This window comes from Vulpes lagopus, chromosome 2 (assembly GCF_018345385.1).
Source record: "Vulpes lagopus strain Blue_001 chromosome 2, ASM1834538v1, whole genome shotgun sequence".
NCBI classification, from domain to species: Eukaryota; Metazoa; Chordata; class Mammalia; order Carnivora; family Canidae; genus Vulpes; species Vulpes lagopus.
Genome location: NC_054825.1, coordinates 31,069,775 through 31,092,751, shown reverse-complemented (window position 1 = coordinate 31,092,751; position 22,977 = coordinate 31,069,775). Strand labels below are relative to the sequence as shown.

At 37.0% G+C, this 22,977-nt stretch overlaps 1 protein-coding gene across 11 annotated transcripts in view; it reads left to right on the top strand.

Annotated features, from left to right (window-relative positions):
• The window catches only part of LCOR (ligand dependent nuclear receptor corepressor), a 149,130-nt gene that overhangs the window by 34,722 nt on the left and 91,431 nt on the right, over positions 1 to 22,977 (top strand). The gene's annotated exons all lie outside the window — the stretch shown is intronic.

Sequence of the window (22,977 nt, the reverse complement as noted above, 5' to 3'; positions counted from 1 at the left end):
TGTTAAATATTATCTTGTTAGTAGTTTATAAACGTTTAATGTCTTAAAATTTGGTATCTTAGTAACTACAGGAGAAACATATAGTAAAACACACAACAGAAATTAAAGTTAAGAATACATATGCCTAATTAAGGGATCAACAGGCAAAATAAGCATAGAAACCAATGACTCAGAAGAATCCCTATATTCTGAGAGCCAGGTTGACAAGGAAGTAGATATTCAGTGACTCATAGATACTGATACAAAATAAATGTCCCTGTCAAATAAATGTATATTGACTTATAATGGATTTCTCAAGTAAGGACGGCCTCTTTGTTTTGGGGACAATCTCTTAGATCATTTAGATGACCTTTAGATGGTTTGGTTGAATTACTTTTTAAACTTATTTTAGTAGACTATTCCTGTTCACATGGCACTTAGACTCCAATAAGAGAAATAGGGACATAAATCATACGTAGAACCTATAACTACACAAGATAAGAGCTCTGAAAAGAGATGTGGTTGTGTGTGTGTGTGTGTGTGTTTGTGTGTGTGTGTGTGTGTGTGTGTTTGTAGAGGTGGGGAGTTTGGAATAACAAAATCAGAAGAATTTCTAAGAAAATAAATTTTCATTTGAGAGGTGAAGGTGGAATATGAGTTAACTAGGGGAAAGAAAAAAAAGGTGGTAGGTGGAGAGGATTCTTTTAGACAGGGTATCAATATGTTTTCAGAAGACAGAAAAAGACCTTGGTTTTCCTCTTAGGATCTGGTTTATGTAAATATATTTCTTTTTCAACACTTGGTGGCACTTATACATGCTTTAACAAGGCTCAGTTTTGGCCTTGTTTGGAATATTCTGTGAGTATTTTTTAAAAATTAGGGAAACTGATATGTGAAAATTGGGGCATGGAGCACTGGATGAGGTTGTTATTAAAATGTTATGGGAAGAAAACACAGTATACTCAGGCCTCGGATATTTCTGCAAACAGACATTTGTACAATCCATTCCTACTGGGGAAGGATTAAGGCATTCTTCCTCAGGTACTCTTAGTTTTTTACCTTCTTTCCAAGTTCAAATAGGAGAGTTTTGTTTTTTGTTTTTTTTAATAAAATTTACAACTCTTAAATTTTGACAATTCCCCTGGATCTCCATCCAAAACAAGATATAGAACATTTCCAGCCTCCTAGAAAGTTTACTTATGTTCTCTTCCAGCCAGTTGCCCATCACTGCAATACCTGATTTCTGTTACCATAAATTAGTTTTGCCTGCATCTGGATTTCATATAAAAGGAATCATACAATATGTATTTTTTTTTTTTTTTTTGGTCTGGCTTCTTTTGCTTACATGTAACATTTGTGTGTGTTGATAGTTGATTCCCTTTTTTAAGTGTATTTATTGAGATGTAGTTCACATAGCAAACAATACACCCACTTAAAGTGTGCAGTTCGGTGAATTTTACATTCACAGAGTTGTGCAGCCATTAACATTATCAGGTTTTAGAACATTTTCCTCACCCCAGTGAGTATCAGTATAGATGAGAACCCATGCCAATGAGCAATCCTTATCTTGTCCCCCTCTCTTTCCATTCCCTAACAATGGACAATGACTAATTTACTTTGTTTGTAGAGATTTGCTTATTCTGGACATAAATTCATTACTTTTTATTGCTGAGTAGCATTCCATTGTATGGGTACACTACAATTTGTTCGTTGCTGATGAACATTTGTGTTGTTTCCAGTTTGGGGTTATAAAAAATAAGGCTATTCCATAAACATTTTTATATCAGTCTGTTTTCATTTCCCTTGGGTAAATACCTAGGAATGGAGTTTCCAGGTTATAGGGTAGAGATATATGTTTATACGTCCTAAGAAACTGTCAAAGAGCTCTTCAAAGAGGTTATATCTCCACTTTACATTCCTCTCCAACAGTGTATGGAGGGATCAGTTACTGTGCATCCTCACCAGTATTTGGTTTTTGTCATTTTTTTCTATTTTGACCATTCTAGCATTTGTGAAGTGGTATCTCATTGATTTGTTGTGGTATTTTAATTTCCCTGATGACTAAAGATAGCTTTTTTTTTTTTTTTTTTTAATTTTTTATTTATTTATGATAGTCACAGAGAGAGAGAGAGAGGCAGAGACACAGGCAGAGGGAGAAACACGCTCCATGCACCGGGAGCCTGACGTGGGATTCGATCCCAGGTCTCCAGGATCGCGCCCTGGGTCAAAGGCAGGCGCCAAACCGCTGCGCCACCCAGGGATCCCAAAGATAGCTTTTCATGTGCCTATTGGACTTTCATATATGTTCTGTTCTGAAGAGTTTATTAAGTCTTTTGCCCCCCCCCAAAAAAAATTGAGTTAGTCTTTTTATTGTTGATTTGTGAGAACTTTTTATGTAAATAATGTATAGTTATATAATTGATATTTGCTCTTCAATAAATGTAAAGATAGATATCTGTGGAGGATTTATTGTAACATGGAGTTTTTTTAGTCTCAAATTTTCCTAAAGAATCAGAATAGAAAAAGGTCACTTTATTTAGACTTTTTCTAAGGAGATTGCTATAGTAGTTGGTTTCTTTCTGAACCATGAAATGATTCCTTGCAAGAAGAACAACAGCTTTGAGGAGGTATACCTTATAAAAAACAACAAACCAATTTAGTAATTTTCAGAAGTCACAATCCCTGCTGTTCCATAGAGTTCATGGTAAAACCATGGTTGTCAACTCATCTTCTCTGCAGGAAGTTTTGTCACTTTGGGTACAGTCTCCAATGGACCCAAGTAGTCCATGCCACAAAAGCAATCCTTCTGACCTCTAAAACACTTAAGATGGGAACTGCTAGTAAACTGGCTCTGTATTTTGCTCTCCAGAAGTTGTCCTACATTCTATGTAGCTAACTCATATCTCATATCTGTTAGTCCATATAGCTGGAGTTAGGTGTGTACTCTCTTGTTAGGGCACATGAGGCTCATAAAATTACTGTAGTGTCAGTAAAAAGTATTACTGAGCCCCCCAAAAATTTAAAGAAGCTGGGTCAGGGTACCATCAGCAGCAACAGCTGTAATTTAGCTTTTGTTACATCATGGAGTCTTTAGAAAACCAGCCTTCTGGGAGACATTCATGAGCTTTCATCAGTTTCTCTTGCTTGTGAAAAAGAGAACATAGGGCATTTCATTACCTTGAAATCATTTTGTTGAAAATTATTTACTTTTACTGGAGGTGTCTTTACTGAAATGTAAAGAAAGCATTACAGGCAGTCCAGGAATATTTACTATTAAGTGTATATATATATCTCTATACATCTTATTAGATACCTGTTATCTTTTAGTAAAAATCAGTATGCTGACCTCTTAGGTTTTGCAAGAAGTTTGCAGATTTCCCTCTCTTTATAGTATAAAGTGGTTTTTATTTATCTATCTATCTATCTATCTATCTATCTATCAATCATCTATTTATTTAAACAGGGCAGGGGTTGGCAGATTTCCCTCTATAGTATAAAGTGGTTTTTATTTATCTATCTATCTATCATCTATTTATTTAAACAGGGCAGGGGTTGGGGATCCCTGGGTGGCTCAGTGGTTTAGCGCCTGTCTTCAGCCCAGGGCATGATCCTGGAGTCCCGGGATCAAGTCCCGCGTTGGGCTCCCTGCGTGGAGCCTGCTTCTCCCTCTGCCTGTGTCCCTGCCTCTCTCTCCCTCTCTCTCTGTATCTCATGAATAAAAATAAATAAATAAATAAACAGGGCAGGGGCAAAGGGAGGGAGAGAATCTTTTTAAAATTTAAATTCAATTAATTAACATGTAATGTATTACTGGGTTCAGAGGTAGAGATCAGTGACTCCTCAGTCTTCTCTAATACTCAGGGCTTATTACATCACATGCCCTTTTTAATGTCTGTCACTCAGTTACTCCATTCCCTCACCTTCCTCCCCTCCAGTAATCCTCAGTTAGTTTACTATGATTAAGAGTCTCCAATGGTTTGTCTCCCTCTCTGATTTCATATTGTTTTATTTTTTCCTCTAAGATCCTGTTTTGCTTCTTAAATTCCATATACAAGGGAGATCATATGATAATTGTTTTTCTCTGATGGATTTATTTCACTTAGCATAATATCCTCTAGTTTCATTCACAATGTTGCAAATGGCAAGATTTCATTTTTGGTGGCTGAATAGTATTCCGTTATAAAGTATACCACATTATCTTTACCAATTCATCTGTCGATGGCACATCTGGGCTCTTTCCATAGTTTGGCTGTTGTGGACTTTGCTGCTAAACATTGGGGTGCAGGTACCGCTTTGGATCACTACATTTGTATTTTTGGGTAAATACCCAGTAGGGCAATTGCTGGGTTGTAGGATAACTCTATTTTCAACTTTTTGAGGAGCCAGGGAGAGAATCTTAAGCAAGCTCCATGCCCAGTCTGTAGCCTGATGTGGGGCTCAATCCCACAACCCTGACATCATGCCAAAATCAAGAGTTGGACATTTAACCAAGCCACCCAGGCCCCTAAAAGTTTTTTTTTTTATCACTTCTGCATTCTCCATCATTAATTCTTTTTATAATTTTTGCTTGTCTGTATTCCACCCAGTCTTTAACACTGCCAGTGTAGTTTTTATGGCACTTGCCATTTTCCTGTCAGAAGTCTTTCAGTGGCTCCCATTGCTTCAGGGTAAAATTTAAACTTTAATTGACTTTCCAGGGACATCTTACCTATATCTTAATGATTTTACCTAATTTATTTGCATTTTCCAGTAATCAGCATAATAGCAAATGTTTGTTTATATAGTACTTACCCTGTATGCAAAGCACTGACCTAGGCAGTCATAATAAACTTCTTGTAAGTTTTTTTGATTGATATTTTTTATTTAAAAATTTTTTTTCTAGAGAGAGTGTGGGGGTGGACCGGTAGAGGGAGATAAAGAATCCCGAGCAGGCTCCATGTTAGAGCCCAATGCAGGGCTTGATCTCACAACCTTGAGATCCTGACCTGAGCTGAAATTAAGTCAGACGCTTAACTGATTGAACCACCCAGGGGCCCCTAAACTTCTTGTAATTATGCAAATAAATCATGTACCCTGACCTTCATACTTCAAAAAATATTATTCATCTATTCATCCTCTACTCCATGACTGAAATACTTTCAGTCTCTTTATTTAATACCTATTTGTTCTTTGAGATTCCATTTAGATGTTACTTCTTGGAAGCTGAATTTCTACATTCACTTTTTCTATCTCACCTCACTCCTCACTCTTAAAACTGTAGTGAGATGTCAGAGCACTGCATTTGTAATCTCGTATAAAGCAGAACACAATTTTTCTCTCCATTCTAACTTTTCTCCTGCAGTAAGGACAGTTCATAGATAGACAGACTTATAAGCAGCTGATTATATCTTACTGGGTCAGAGATGTAAATACTAAAGAAAAAGAGAGGTGGGAAGGAGAAAGGGAGAAAGGATTTTTTTTTTTAAGATTTTATTTATTTATTCATGAGAGATACACAGAGAGAGAGGTAGAGACATAAGCAGAGGGAGAAGCAGGCTCCACACAGGGAGCCCGATGTGGGACTCAATCCTGGGACTCCAGGATCATGCCCTGAGCTGAAGGCAGGCACTTAACCGCTGAGCCACCCGGGTGTCCTGGGAGGAAGGATTAGAAGGAGGTTAGGCAGTTTTTTTTTTTTTTTTTCAGTTGTATTGAACATATTGAAGTGGAAAGTCCTTTAAATATATAACAGAGAGGTATAAATGAAATGATTGTTTTATTTAAAAATTAAACATTTTAGGTGACAAAAACCATAAAATAAAAAAGCATATAGGGAAAAAAGATTACAGCTTTTAGTACATAAACTCTGCCATATTTTAAAATGAACTCTTAAAATTCAGAAAGCAAAAGGGAATAGCCCACTAGAAACATGGATAAGAAAATGAATAGGGAGGGGTGCCTGGTGGCTCAGTAGGTTGCATCTGCCAGGGTCCTGGGATCATCAGCCAGTGTCTCCTGGGATGGAGCCTGCCCAGTAGGAAGCCTGCTTCTCCCTCTCTCTCTCTGCCATTCTCCTCCTCCTTATGCTCTCTCACACATGCGTGCGCTCTCAAATAAATGAATAAAATATTTTTTTTTAAGAAAATGAATAGGAAACTCAGAGATCAATAAACATGAAAATTGTTTAATCTTAATTATAATGGAGGAATTGCAAATTTAAGCTGCACATTAAAATCTTTGCCTATTAGGTTGGCTAAGATAAATTGAAGTGTCAAAGTTCACAGTGGCCATCTAGAGTATTTACACTGGCCTAAGATGGAAAATTTGAATATAAAAAAATAATTAATAGATTGAACTATATCAAAATTAAAATCCAGGAGCTTATAATGATACTTTTTAAAAAAGATTTTTATTTATTTATTTATTTTTAAAGATTTATTTATTTATTTATTCAGAGAGAGAGAGAGAGAGAGACACAGGTAGAGGGAGAAGCAGGCCCATGCAGGGAGCCCGATGTGGGACTCGATCCTGGGTCTCCAGGATCACACCCCGGACTGCAGGCGGCGCTAAACCACTGCACCACGGGGCTGCCCCTATAATGATACTTTAAAAAACGAAATCACTATTGATCACCTTTGGAGGTTTCAGATTGTCAGCTCATTGTTCTGAAAATTTATACATGGAGAGAAGGAGGCACTTATACTGCATTTCATTGTGAAATGTGTGTATGTGTCTTTTTTTTAAAGATATTATTCATCGGGATCCCTGGGTGGCGCAGCGGTTTAGCGCCTGCCTTTGGCCCGGGGCGCGATCCTGGAGACCTGGGATCGAATCCTACGTTGGGCTCCCGGTGCATGGAGCCTGCTTCTCCCTCTGCCTGTGTCTCTGCCTCTCTCTCTCTCACTGTGTGCCTATCATAAATAAATAAAAATTTAAAAAAAAATTATTCATCTATTCATGAGAGACACAGAGTGGCAGAGACACAGGCAGAGGGAGGAGAAGCAGGCTTCCATGCAGGAGCCTGATGTAGGACTCGATCCCGGAACTCTGGAGGCAAAGGCAGATGCTCAACTGCTAAGCTACCAAGGCGTCCCATGAAATGTGTTTTAACAAAACCAAGTAGTTGATGGTGGAAAGGTTTTCTTTCCTGAAGAATTCCAGTTAATAAATGAAAAATGAAAGTATTAGAAAAATCACCGTTTTGTGCCCATGACACAATGATAGATCTAGACAGATTCTTTATATGCTAAAATTATTAGGTGAAGATGATTGTTGACCATAATGATGGGATCAAGTTAATACCATGAATTCACTGATTAATGTTAGCATCATTAAAAGTTGAAAAGGCAGGGACACCTGGGTAGCTCAGCGGTTGAGCGACTGACTGCCTTTGGCTCCGGGCATGATCCTGGAGACCCAGGATCAGATGAGTCCCACATCGGGCTCCCTGCAGGGAGCCTGCTTTTCCCTATGCCTGTGTTTCTGCCTCTCTCTCTCTGTCTCATGAATAAATAAAATCTTTAAAAAAAAAAGTTGAAAAGGCCGACCTATGTCTTTTTGATGAAATAGGAAGGACCCAGGACTATGGTATTCTGCCCTAAAAGAGTCAGAATCAATCTAAGAAAAGGAACAGCAGATCACATATAAAGTGTGTAGGCCATTATGGGATTTTGCTTTGTGTGCATGTGTATGTATGTATGAGGTGTTGGGTATGTTGTCTCTAATGTCTGTTTTCCTCTCTAGTATACTTTGAGGAAAGCTCAGCTGCATTTTGACAGTTTTAATGAGGGAAAGGTAGGCTTTACTGATTAAATTAAGGAGTGTTATAGGCTTTTGAGCAGGAGAGTGACGTGATGATCTGGCTTAGTTTAACACAGTAACTGGCTGCTATTGTCAGGAATGGGCCAGGAGCAGGAGGAGCAGGAGTATTTGCACGAATGCCAAGTTTGAAGCTACTGCATTAGTCCATGTGAGAGGTGAAGGTTGCTTGTACTAGGTGCTGTAGAGGAAGGGAGAAGTGGTTAGGACTGTGAATATATTAGACTGGTAGAAAATTGGTAGATCAACATAATTTCCTCATGGATTAATGTAGGGAGTAAGAGAAAGAAGATAAGGAGGATTTTTAAAGTTTTTGGTTCAGGCAACTCAAGCAGAGTTGTCTTTAACCAAGGTGTAGGACGCTGTGGGTGGAACAGGTTTAGAACATAGTAGGTACATTCATTGTCAGTCTCATGTTCATTAACTGTGTGAGTTCATATCAGCTTAATGTTGTTTCTGTATTGTGTATCTGTTTTGTTTTTCCATGTAAGATGTGTATATAGGAACTACTTTATGCTAGGTACAGTTCTATCTAATTTTTCAAATATTAACTTACCTAACCCTCATAAAAACCATATGAAGTAAGACTTATTAACATGCCTGTTATACCGAAGAGGCAGTGAGAAATTAAGGAACTTACCTAAGGTCACATAGCTAGAAAAGGGAGAATTAATTAAGACTCCTACTCACATAGTTTGGTTCCAGAGTGTTCTAAACCACTGTAGAATACTGCTTTCCTTTTTATTATCCCCCATGCTGATTGATTGATTGATTTAATTGAAGTGTAGTTGATAAACAATCTTACATTAGTTTCAGGTCCCCATGGTTTTATTGTAGTTATGAATGGAGAGAGAGGATTTAAGCAAAGGCCCAAAAGCTTATTTGAAGTCATGTACACAGAGGTTGTGGTTAATGGGTATTTCCATAGCTTTAAAAATTACAGTTATTTTCATAATATAAAGTGAACCTGTGAGACTGCAAGGGTTGATCACAGAAGCCCTAGAAATTATATCTTAAGGTACTCTTAACCTGTGCTGGTTTTTATATGAGACTTTTTGGAGTGTAATAGTTACTTACGATGGGAAGTATCTGTCAGTATTGCATCTTTATGATTGTGTTTACATCTCTGATGCGTTGCAAGAGGTATTGATTTGGAATTGTGGACTGTTGGTATTCCAGGGGCTCCATATATTTTGTTTGACAAATGTTGTCTCAGTTGCTTGACTGTTAATGTTGAAAATCCTTAAGGTGTTGACTTTTTTGCATTCAGGTATTGGTTATGCTCTGTTTGGCTCAATTGTCATTGCCCCAAAAGGAGTGTAGCTTTTAAGTTCAGATTCCTCTTTAATATTCTCAGTAATCAAAAAAAAAAAAAAAAAAATTCTCGGTAATCGGGATCCCTGGGTGGCGCAGCGGTTTGGCGCCTGCCTTTGGCCCAGGGCGCGATCCTGGAGACCCGGGATCAAATCCCACGTCGGGCTCCCGGTGCATGGAGCCTGCTTCTTCCTCTGCCTGTGTCTCTGGCCCTCTCTCTCTCTCTCTCTCTCTATCTCTCTCTCTCTGTGACTATCATAAATAAAATTAAAAAATTAAAAAAATTAAAAAAAATATTCTCGGTAATCTTTATAGGTGTCAGTTTAAAATAATGTAACTTTGCAAAGTGTTTTATATCATTTGTTTTACCTTGAGGATATAACCAGACTCTACAAGGTGGTGATATTGGTAGTTGACCTTCAAGCAGTGAGAAAATATATTTAAAGGCCATCTTTTTTAGGTTATTAGTGTTTTTTTTAAGATTTTATTTATTCATGAGAGACACACAGAGGCAGAGACACACAGAGAGAGAAGCAGGCTCCATGCAGGGGGCCCGATGTGGGACTTGATCTTGGGACTCCAGGATCATGCCCTGGGCTGAAGGCAGGCGCTCAACCGCTGAGCCACCCAGGTGTCCCAGTTATTAGTATTCTTAATGAGGACCATACATAAAGGTAGATCAACACTGTAGGATTTAGTTCTGCTTCTCTTTGTTAGCATTAGTGAGCTATCAAATACAATTTTTGAAAAATTTCCTTATTTTTCCAGATGGAGAAAATGCAACAGTTGGTATTTGTTTTTTGTATTGAATGCAAGTGGACCAGTTGAATGCTTGTGGCCCCTGAGCACAATTATTTGAGTAACTGTCTAAATTCTCTTGATTCTCCTGAAGATTGTATTAAGGAATGAATCCCATTCTAAGTGCATAGGAGAGAAGCAAATTTATTACATACAAGGATGCTATAGGGCATTTGGGCTTAATTCTTTCAAGGGGACCTGGTTGAGAAAGGCTAATCTGGGCTGTGGTCTGTTTTTATAAGGCCTAAGAACTAAGGATGATTTTTAAAAAACTGGTTTAAAAAAAAAAAGAGATTGGAGATGGTATATGGTCTGCAGCAACTAAAATATTTACTATCTGGCCTTTCTAACTGTCCTTTAACAGAGTAATACTTAAATTTGAATCCCAGCTTCTCTTTTTTTTAGCTTTTTGTTCTCAGTATCTGACTATGTAAATGAGGTATAGTAATAGTACTTACCTCAGAGTTGTGAAAATATATTTATGTAAAAATAATGTCAAGTTTTAGAATACAGCTTAATGAATGTTAGTTGCTATTTAACATATAAAATAACATTTATGTTTATTAATATGATACATAGCAAATATCAAGTCCATTATTTTTTTTAAATAGATTTTGTTTATTTATTCATGAGACACAGACAGAGGCAGAGACACAGGCAGAGGAAGAAGTAGGCTCCCTGCAGGGAGCCCAGTGTGGGACTGGATTCTGGATCCCAGGATCACGCCCTGAGCCAAAGGCAGACCCTCAACTGCTGAGCCACCCAGGCGTCCCTCAAGCCCATTCTTATATTGTGATATGAAGCAATAGTATTTCAGTTGAGAATATTAACCAGTATTTGTGGTGCCATGATACTTTACAGATTCTTACATAGGAATAACCTCTTAAAAGCCATCTAATCTGTTACCCATGAAATGTTACCACATTTTGGTGTTTGATAATTCAGTGTTTCTCAAGGTAGCCTACTCTTTGGCTAGCACTAATTTAATCATTTTTGTTTTGTATGTTGACTTTTCCTGTTATTGAGTTTTGATGCCTTAGAAAAGCAGTTTTCAAGCTTTCTGGTCTTGAGACTCCTTAAAACTTAGCTTTTTAAAGAGCTATTATATTAATAATTTGTTTGAAAATAACCATAAACAGTCTGTTACATGTTAGGCAACATTTTAGTGAATCATTGTTTTCCAAAACAAAAACATTATGAGAAAAGGGGCATTGTTTTTACATTTTACAAATTTTTTAACATCTGGGTTAAAAGAGGATAGCTGCCTCATTATATTTACTTTTTCGTCCACCTGTTGCATAATGTTATTTTGGTTGACGTGTATGAAGAAAATCCAGCTTCATATATAGAAAGATTGTTGGAAAAGGGAAAAACTTTTTTTTAAAAGGATTTTATTTATTTATTTACGAGAGACACGGAGAAAGAGGCAGAGACATAGGCAGAGGGAGAAGCAGGCTCCATGCAGGAAGCTTGATGCAGGATTCAATCCTGGGACTCGAGGATCATTCCCTGAGCCAAAGGCAGAGGCTCAACCACTGAGCCACCCAGGCATCCTGGGAAAAACATTTTAATAGTGTTTCAAATAATTGCAGACATTTTTCTTGGATTAACACCAAAACTTGGTAACTAGAGTGTGTGTGTGTGTGTGTGTGTGTGTGTGTGTGCAATTAATGAGCTTTATTTTTAAGAGTAGTTCTAGGTTCACCAAAATTGAGTGGGGAAAATGCAGAGTTCCCATATAAGCATAACCTCCATATTATCTGAACCTGGCACCTCAGTGGTACCTTTGTTACAATGGATAAACCTACATTGACCTATTACTATCAAAGTCCATAGTTTACATCCTGGTTCACTGTTAGCTTTGTACATTCTTTTTTTTTAATTTTTAATTTTTTTTATTTTTTTTATTTATGATAGTCACAGAGAGAGAAAGAGAGGCAGAGACACAAGCGGAGGGAGAAGCAGGCTCCATGCACCGGGAGCCCGATGTGGGATTCAATCCCGGGTCTCCAGGATCGCGCCCTGGGCCAAAGGCAGGCGCCAAACCGCTGCGCCACCCAGGGATCCCCGCTGCGCCACCCAGGGATCCCTTGCCCATTTTTAAAATCAGGTTGTTCATTTTCTTATTGTTGTGTTTTAAGAATTCTTTGCATACTTTGCATAAGTCCTTTATCAGATGTGTCTTTTGCAAATATTTTCTCTGATTCTGTGGCTTGTCCTCTTATTCTTTTGAGTGGTAGTTTCTTAATTGCTATGTGGAATTTTAAAACACTGGTATACATAGTTCATATAAAATTGTATTTTTTATATATGCATATACATGTGTATATATACTGTGATTTTAATATATACCACATATAACATTTAAGTGTTTACATATGCTGTATTTTCATTAAAATATTATAACTTATTTCATTTCAAATAACTTTTAAAAATATAATAACATTTTAAGTTCCTGTGGCTTTAATCCTTCTGTTTACTGTCTGCTTATTCTCGCTTTTGATAAATTGTTTTCTCTGGATTTTATAGTTTTTTTTTCATTGTGAGTGGGCTCATGTTTGACATGGCTTATTTATTTATTTATTTATTTTTCTGTAGGAATCTTATGTGGGCAGATCATGAGAACTTCTCTCTAGGGAAGATCTGCCTTTGCTTCTGCTTGCTGCCTCCCCTCTGCGCCACCCACGCCCCTTTCGGAAACCCAGAGAAACTTAATTTTTATAGTTAGGGGATTCCTAGATGATTCAGTGGTTCACAAAGTGTGGTCCAGAGACTCCTGGGGGTCTTGGAGGTCAGACTATTTTCATAATAAGATTCAGATGTTATTTGCCTTTTCATTCTTCATTAGTGAAGCACTAGTGGAGTTTTCCAGGGGTTATCAGATATGATATCATTACTCTGATAGAGTGTGAGTCTTGTGTGTGTTGTTTAAATTTTTGTTTTAATTTATTTTTTTAAAGATTTTATTTATGTATTTGACAGCACAAGCAGGGGGAGCAGCAGGGAGAGGGAGAAGCAGACTCCCCACTGAACAGGAGCAAGCCTGACTTTGGGGCTTGATCCTAGGACTCCGTGATCATGACCAGAGTCATAGGCAGATGCTTAACCGACTGAGCCACCCAGGCACCCCCAATTTGTTTTTATTTTATTTTTAAGTAAACTTATTCTTAATGTGGGCTTGAACTCATGACCCTGAGATCAAGAGTTCTAAGTCCTCAGTAATTTTTAAGACTATAGAGTGATCCTGGAACTAAAATGTTTGAAAACTGTTGAAGTACTTTATATTTGAATTCCAAACCAATGTAAGTCACAAGCATGGGATTCAGTTTCTTCAGGGAGATTCCCTTATAGTCTCTCTACCTAGGAGGAGAAAAACAAAGATTGCTGAGTTCCATTTATAGAGATTCTGATTCAGTAGGTCTGGGTTGGGAACTAAGAAATTTTATTTCTAGGGAACAAATTGCCAGATGTTGATGTGGCAGGTCAGTGGCCCACACTTTTGAGTAGCATTGCTTTAGAGTCCTCAGTTTAACATCCTTAATTAAGGGCTCTCTTTTGTCCCTGCATCAGTGTTAAAAATCCAAATTACTAGGTTACCTATACTTAATCATCATCCATTCAGTGTATCAGCACACTCTTAGCTCTGTCTTCCAGCTTTTTTTTTTTTTTTTAAGGATTTTATTTATTTATTCATGAGAGACACAGACAGAGAGAGGCAGAGACACGGGCAGAAGGAGAAAGCAGGCTAGGGAGCCTGATGTGGGACTCTATCCCGGGACTCCAGGATCACACCCTGGGCCGAAGGCAGGCGCTAAACCACTGAGCCACCCAGGGATCCGTCTTCCAGATTATCTTTCATTTTTAGCACTTGAGGACTTTCCTGCCAACCTTTTGAGCTTAGCTATGCATTGAGAGAGAATGTGACTGTTTTTGAGATCAGGAGAAAGACAAGAGTATATATAGCCTTTACACAAATTTTATTCATTATAAATAAAATATCTACATTTTTAAAAAAGATTTTTTAAGTTTTTAAAATCTCAACACCCCGGCACCCCCGGTGGCACAGGGCACCCCTAGTGGCGCAGCGGTTTAGCGCCGCCTGCAGCCCGGGGTCTGATCCTGGAGACCTAGGATCGAGTCCCGCGTCGGGCTCCCTGCATGGAGCCCGCTTCTCCCTCTGCCTGTGTCTCTTCCTCTCAGTCTCTCTCTCGCTCTGAATAAATAAATTAAAAAAAAATGTTTAAAAAAAAAAAATCTCAACACCCAACATTGGTCTTGTTCACAGCCCTGAGATCAAGAGTCACACACTTCACTGAATAAGCCAGCCCAGGCACTAAAATATCATGTATTTTATCTAGGAATTTATAATAACAGGACTTTTAAGTTCTCTTGACATTTTTCTCTGATTAGTTTTGTCCCATCTATAAATCTATCACTGAGCAACTAGAAGTTTCCTATAAGTTTTTATAGGCCTTTTGGGATAACTTTCTTAAATAATACCTTGTTCGAGTAAGTGCAGTGCTTTATAGTTATTTAGAATATGATTTTTTATTTGAATATCCATATAGTTGTGTAAAGCTTTCAGAATTGGACTGTTTTGAGCTTAGTGTATAACAATAAATCTAAAATTACATTTTTAATAGTTTATTGACTTGTCATTTATCTTTTAGCATTAGAACGTTAAGTATTTCTTAAGGCATTCATAAACTTGTACTGTGTGGTATTTTAAAGTGTATTCTACATTTTGTCAAAAGGAATGCTTTGTTAAAATATTTCTTGATATTATGTGTTCCTCTTAACAGTTTTGAAGATTGTCATATATTATTCTAGTCCTTTGTATTTGCTGTTCTTGAGCTACATACATAATTTTAAGAATCAATTGATCAGTATGTAGTAAGGATACTATTTAATACAGAAACTTTTCCCATTGGTATCCAGGAGTCTTGGTGTTCTCTTTTAAAAACAGTTATTTTTAGTAATTGTAGGTTCAGAGATTATACAGTGATATCTAGTACTCACTGATTACTCAGCGTCAGTTATTGTGTAAATAAATACACTTTGGTTTTTTTTCTTCTAAATGTATTAATTGTACTTATTCACTCAGAGTATTAGTTTCTCTTCTCTTCTGCACAGCCTTAAGAGATTTTACTGGAATGTTTATCTAGTCCTGTGTACCATTTGTAAACTTTATACTCTGCATCTCTCTGAACATTTGTAATAATTAGACTAAATGCTTAATTATGCTACCACTTACACTTCTCTAGTCAAGAGTACCCATTTGTTTCCTATTTTTTAAACCAGTCTTCTGGCCGTATCACCTTATATAGTCTTCAGTATAGTGAGAACTAAAAAATGCTACAGTATTCTGGAAATGTAACTATAATAAATAAGGCAAGAAAACTGACAAAGATGGATTGATTTGATCATTCTGATTCTCAAAGTGTGATATATCCTTTTTCCCTGTTCCTAAACTTTCTGGGATCTACAAGGTCAAAACTATTTGCATACTTACAGTAAGATATTATTTGCCCTTTGCACTGTGTTTGTGTTGACGTTTGTACTTCTGTTGTAAGAGTGTGGTGGCTAAAACTGCTGGTGCACAAATCAAGGCAGTGGCACCAAACTTTTGTCTTTCTAGTCTTTCACTGTCACACACACAGTTTAAAAAAAACAAAAAACAGTTTCACATAAGAATGCCCTTGATGAGACAGTGAGAAATGTTGCTTTTACAAAATCTGGATCACAAGTACATGTTGTGCTAATATTCTGTCTGATGAAATGGAAAGTATGCATAAAGCACTTATGTGACTGTTTTGAGTTGTGAGCTAAACTAGGTACTTTTCTCGTGGAACACTACTTTACTTGGAAGACTGTCTGACAGACTGGTTTTTCAGACTTAAGTATTTGGCCGACATTTTCTCAAAAATGATTGAAGTGAGCCTGTCACATCAAGGAAAAAAAAGTATGACCATTTTGGTGCCAGTGATAACATTCCAGCTTTCGGGAGAAAATTCAGAATACTAGAAAATATATTATCTTCCACTGTGAGTGTGACAACTTCAGTTAAAAACCTTTCTGTTTGTTTCTCCCTCTGTCTGTGTCTCTGCCTCTCTCTCTCTGTGTCTCTCATGAATAAATAAATAAAATCTTAAAAAATAAAAAAAGAGGGATCCCTGGGTGGCACAGCGGTTTGGCGCCTGCCTTTGGCCCAGGGCGCGATCCTGGAGACCCGGGATCGAATCCCACATCGGGCTCCCAGTGCATGGAGCCTGCTTCTCCCTCTGCCTGTGTCTCTGCCCCTCTCTCTCTCTCTCTGTGTGTGTGTGACTATCATAAATAAATAAAAATTAAAAAAAAAAAAAAGGGCAGCCTGGGTGGCTCAACAGTTTAGCGCTGCCTTCAGTCTAGGATGTGATCCTGGAGATCCGGGATCAAGTCCCACATCGGGCTCCCTGCATGGAGCCTGTTTCTCTCTCTGTCTGTGTCTCTCATGAATAAATAAATAAAATCTTAAAAAAAAAAAAACCTTTCTGTTGAAATTGGTGGTGATATTAACAAACTTTTTTTTGTGTATGTGAGATACTGTACAATGAAATATGTTTGGAGATCTACATAACTCAATGAATTAGTACTTTCCAAATGGCCAATACCTGATGTTTACAAATCAGGCATTAGTTAAAGATCCTTTCTAAGTGCAAAATGGACTAGTGGATTTTTTGTAATACTTTTTTTTTTCAAATTAACATGCAGAAAAATCGGCATTTTTAAAAAAGATTTATTTGATAGAGAGCACAAGCAGAGGGAAGGAATAGGGGGAGAGGGAGAAGCTGACTCCCCACTGAGCAGGGGATCATGACTTGAGCCAAAGGCATGATGCTTAACCAGCTGAGCCACCGAGGCACCCCACATTTTGGGTTTCTGTGTATGGTATTAGATAAGAGTTCAACTTCATTCTTTTGCACGTGGTTGTCCAGTAGTCCCTGCATTGTTTGTTGAAAAGGCAATTCTTTCGCCCACTGAATAGTCCTAACATCCTTGGCAAAAATCAATTGAGCATTGATATGTGCTTTATATCTGGACACTGACTTCTATTCTCTTGGTCTATATGTTTATCTTTTGACAACACTATGGCTTTGTAATAATTTTTGTAATCAGGATGTGTGAATCCTCCAATTTTGTTTTGTTTTTTCAACTTTCTTCTAAACAAGGTTGTTTTGGCTGTTCGGGCTTCCTTGCAATTCCATTTGAATTTTAGGATCAGCCTGTCAGTTTCTGTAAAAAAACATAATTGAGATTTTGATAGGGATTACATTCAATCTATAGATTAGTTTTGCCAGGTATGTCAGGGGGTGTATTACCATCCTAACAATGTTAGGTTTTCTAATCTAAAAACATGGGATATCTTTCCATTTACTTAGGTTTTTAGTTTCTTCCAACATTACATGTGTAGTTTTTTTTCTTTACATGTGTAGTTTTTAGTGTGCAAGTCTTTTACCTCCTTGATTAAATTTATTCCTAAGCATTTTATTTTTTATACTATTATGGATGGAATTGTTTCCTTAATTTCAGATTGTTCATTTAGTGTATTTAGAAATACAACTGATATTTGGATGTTTCCTGTGTATCCTCCAACTTGGCTGAACTTGTTTATTAAGTTCTTTTTTGTTTGTTTGTTTATTAAGTTCTAAAGTTTTTATGTGGATTCTTTAGAATTTTCTATATGTAAGAACATATCTGTGAAAAGAGGTAGTATTACTTTTTCCTTTGCGATTTGGATGCCTTTTAATTACCTAATAGCCCTGGCTAGAACTTCAGGCAATGTTGAATGAACATCTTGTCTTGTTCTTCATTTTAATGGAAGCTTTTTAGTCTTTTACCATTGAGTGTGTTAGTCATGAGTTTTTCATAGATGCCCTTTATCAGGTTGTGAAAGCTCCTTTCTATTCCTAGATTATTGAGTGTTAGCATGAAAGAGTGTTGGAATTTGTCAAATGTTTTTTCTGTGTCAATTGAGATGATCATGTTATTTTTCCCTCCTTCATTCTATTAATATGGTGATTGATTTTTTTTTTTAGTTGATTGAGCCACCTGTGCATTCTGGGGATAAATCCATGGTGTATAGTCTTCTTAATACACTGTTGAATTTGGTTTGGTAGTGTTTTGTTGAGGATTTTTTCATCTATATTCATGAGAGATCTTGGTCTGTGGTTTTCTGGTGAAGCCTTTGTCTTATGGTATTAAGATAATAACCAACTTTATGGTATGAATTAGGAAGTATTCTTTCCTCTTCTATTTTTTGGAAGAATTTTGAAGAGCATTGTATTATTCTTTAAATGTTTGGGAGAGTTTATCACTGAAGCCATGTGGGTCTTGATCTCTTGTTATAAATCAGATTTTTTATTACTTCTTGAGTCATCTTTTGGTAGTTTGTAGGATTTGTCCATTTTATCTGTGTTATCTATTTGTTGGTCTACAGTTGTTCATAGTATTTTCTTCCAATCTTTTATATTTCTGTAAAGTCAGTAGTGAGGTCCCTGCTTTTGTTCCTGGTTTTAGTGAATGGAGTCTTCTCTCTTCTACTTCTTGGTCACTCTAGCTAATGGTTTGTTAATGTATAACATTGCATTTTTTTCAAAGAAGGTTTGTTTTTACTGATTTTTTTCTTTTTTAAAATCTTTGCCCTTTATTATTGCCTTTTTTGTTTGCTTTTTTACATTTCGTTTCTTCACCTTTTTCTAGTTCTTTGAGGTATAAAGTTATTGATTTGTGGTATTATTTTTTTTTAAGATTTTATTTATTTATTCCTGAGAGACGCAGAGAGAGAGAGAGAGGCAGAGACACAGGCAGAGGAAGAAGCAGGCTCCATGCAGGGAGCCGGACATGGGACTCCGTCCAGGGTCTCCAGAATCACGCCCTGGGTTGAAGGTGGCGCTAAACCGCTGAGCCACTCTGGCTGCCCTGTGATACTCTTTTTTTTTTTAAAAAGATTTTATTTATTTATGAGAGACACAGAGGCAGAGGGATGGGCAGGCTCCCTGCGGGAAGCCCGTTGTGGGACTTGATCCCGGGACTTCCAGGATCACTTCCTGGGCTAAAGGCAGGCGCTCAATTGCTGAGCCACCCAGGGAGCCCATGATAGTCTTTTTTATTTTTATTTTTATTTTTATTTTTTTTTAATTTTTTTATTTATGATAGTCATACAGAGAGAGAGAGAGAGAGGCAGAGACACAGGCAGAGGGAGAAGCAGGCTCCATGCACTGGGAGCCTGATGTGGGATTCGATCCCGGGTCTCCAGGATCGCGCCCTGGGCCAAAGGCGGGCGCCAAACCGCTGCGCCACCCAGGGATCCCCATGATAGTCTTTTTTAATGAAGGTGTTCAGAGTTGTAGATTTTCCTCTGAGCGTTGCTTTTGCTGCATCCCATATGTTTTGGCATGTTGTGGCTATTTTTAATTCTTCTTACTGTATTTTCTAATTTTCATTTTGGTTACCTTTTTTGACTCATTGGTTAAGAATGTGTTGTTTAATTTCCACATATTTGTGAATTTTCCAATTCCCCAATTCTTGATTCTAATCTCATTGCATTACTGTTGGAGAAGATATTTCCTGTGATTTCCAGATTTTTAAATTTATTGAGGTTTTGTTTTTTGTTTTTTGTTTTTTTGTGTGTGACCTAACATGGTCTGCTGTGGAGAATGTTTCACGTGCACTGGAGACAAATGTATATTCTGCTTTTGTTGGGTGCTGTGTTCTTTGTATGTCTTTTAGGTTGATTTATGATGGTGTTCAAGTCCTCTTTCCCTTGTATCTTTTACCTGTTTTCATCCATTGCAAGTGAGATGCTGAAGTCTATAATTATCGTTGAGCTGTTTCTCTCTTCAGTTTTATCATTTTTTTTGTTTAATAGGTTTTGGGGCTCTGTTGTTAGGTGCATTTATGTTTTTAATCGTTAAATCTTCTTAATAGATTGACTCTTTTATCATATATCTTTGTAATGAGTTTTAACATATATTTTCTGTGATATCAGTGTATGCAGTCCATTTCTCTTTCTTGCTATTTTCATGTAGTGTCTTCTTTCACTTTCAAAGTCTTGGTGTCTTTGGATCTAAAGTGAGTCTCATGTTGACAGCATATAGTTGGATTGTGTTTCTTTTATCCATTCTACCCATCTCTGCCTTTTATTTGGAGAGCTTAATCTGTCCATTTATATTTAATGTAATTACTGTTAAGGATCTTTGTCATTTTGCTGGTTTTTACATGTCTTCTATCAGTTTGTTCTCAAAACCCTTCATTACGGCTTTCTTTTGCATTATATACTTTCTAGTATACCTTTTTTAACCCCCCCCCCTTTTTTTACTGTATTTTTTTTTTTTTGGTGTGTGTTTTTAAAAATATTTTATTCATTTATGAGAGAGAGAGAGAGAGAGAGCGCGATCCAGAGACATAGGCAGAAGGAGAAGCAGGCTCCGCTCCATGCAGGGAACCCAGTGTGGGATTCAATCCCAGGACCCCAGGATCATGACCTGAGCTGAAGGCTGACATTCAGCCATTGAGCCACCCAGGCATCCTTTAAGGTTTTATGGTTTTTTTCTTAGTGCTTACCCTGGGGATATATAATTAACATCTTAATTTATAAAATTCTATTCCAAATTAATAACAACTTAGTTACAATAGTATACAAAATACTTGGCTCCTATGTAATTCTGTCCCCTTATTTTATGCTGTTATTGTCACAGATTACATCTTTATGCGTTATATGCCCAGCAACATAAGTTAATTTTTTTCTTTCTCTTTCTTTCTGGTGCAAAAATTATGGTTTTATTAAAGCATAGGGACAGGACCTGTGGGCAAAAAAAGAGCTGTTGCCTTTGTTGGTGCTTGCTGTCCCTAAGTTAATTTTTTTCAAATGAAAAAGATTTAATATAAAGATTCAGGATTCACATCACAACAAATCATAAAATTGAATACCCTTCACTTAATAAAAGTTCAACTTTAGCATTCTTTTTCTACTTGTCCTGCCATCTTTTTTCCTGTGCTTTGCTGTAAGTTTCACCCCACCTCTTCCTATGGTTACATTGACAGATTCCTTCCCTCTCCCCAGCAGTTTAGAAAGTCTACTCCTACATAAGCTATGATGATTAGCATTAATTTTAATATGCTCTTTAACTTTACCAACATCTAGGTAGTATCTGTAGTCTTCCTTTCCCCTATTTCCCAAGTACACTGTTAGCTAGCTGCCCGTTCTCCTAGGTAGAAATGTGGCATTGTGTTTTCCAGTTTTCCTTGTGATTTTCACACCCGTCAACATAAACTTATAGTTGCATGTAGCTGTCTTTTAAATCCTAAGGGGAAAAAAAAGAGGAGTCACTAAAATACAACCTCCTTCCTTTCTTTCCTTCCTCGAACACTCCTTCCTTTCCTTATATTATTTGTAATATAGTGCTTCTACTACAGTTTCAGATAGTCTTCCAGTTTGAAAATATTTGATTATCCTAATTTTTTTTTTAGGTTAAAACTATTTTATAGCCAAGAAATGTGAAGAATAAATAAGACAACTTACCTAAGGCCACAGAACTGTTAAAAGGCAGTTAGAAATTTGAACCTAGGTTATCTGGCTCCAGAACCACTAGTCTTTTACTTTCTGAGTATAAGTGTTGATTCTATTAACATTATAACATTGAGTGTAGAATTCAGTAGGATACTTAAAACATATGCATTCATGTTGAAAATTCAGGACAGATAAAGTGAGGGATATTGGGAGTCAATTGAAAGGAAAGATAACAATTGGGAGGGGCTTTTGATCTGTTGCCCTGAAGACAAAGCAGGATCAAGACTACTGAGATTTGAGAGAAGGCTTTTTAGACAGAAGGAACAGGATGAGAAGAGGGATTAAGACAAGCAACAGCAAGTTGTATTCAAGAAACAGAATAGTTGAGTGTGCTTGAAGGAAACTAGGAGAGACAGTGTTAAAAAGGTTCATTTCTGGAATGATTTAAAAGTCAAACTTCATAGTTTGGATTTTATTCTGCAGGGTGTATGTAGTCATTGTACGTTTTTGAGCAGAAGAAGACTATGAAGAATTTACTTTATATGGGGACGCCTGGGTGGCTCAGTGGTTTGGCGCCTGCCTTCAGCCTAGGGCGTGATCCTGGAGACACAGGATGGAGTCCCATGAGTCCCATTTCGGGTTCCCTACATGGAGCCTGCTTCTCTCTCTCTGCCTGTGTCTCCACCTCTCTCTCTGTATCTCTCATGAATAAATAAATAAAACATTAAAAAATATATAAAAAAGAAAAAGAATTTGCCTTATATGTAAATATGTATATAAATATGAAGGCTAATTCAGACTTTGGTGTTATTTAAAATTTTGGAAAATATGGAAGCTTATTTAAGTGGGAACCAGATTAAAGTTTGCTCTTTTGTACTGCCATATATGAAGGTATGTTAGAGATATGTTAAAAAGTAGTGATTTTTAAAAAAATGCATATTAGAAATATTTAAGGAAATATATTTGATTATATTGAAAGGCATGTGCTTCCTTTTAAGATCATCTCTTGTATGAGAGGTGGAGTGCTTCTACTACAGTTTCAAATAGTCTGGTATGATATGCGTTTATATTAATTCCATGTCATATGCTAGTTTAGATCAGCTGTAATATTTTTTGAATGTTTACAACTAAGTTGTTTGCCAGACACTGGAAATATAACCATAAATGAGACCTGGCCATATTTTCATTCTCTGTTTCTTCCTAATTGGTATACATTGGAATACTCCAGTATTCAGTCCTTTCCCTCTTTTCATTTTATCTGCCCATATTAACTGAATGTGATCTCATCTAGTTCTGTGGCTCTAAATTCTATCTCTACTTGGAGATTTCCAGTTTTATATCCTAATCCTAGTGTATCCTTTTAACTTCATACACACCTATCCAGGTGCCTCCTTCACATATCCACTTTGATTTCTAAGACACATGTCACATTTAATGTGTCCAAAATAAATGAGGTTTCTCTCTGCCAAACTTGTTTCTCCTTTAATCCTCTCTGTCTTAGGAAGTTACATTACTATTCACCCAGTTTTCAAACCAAAAGC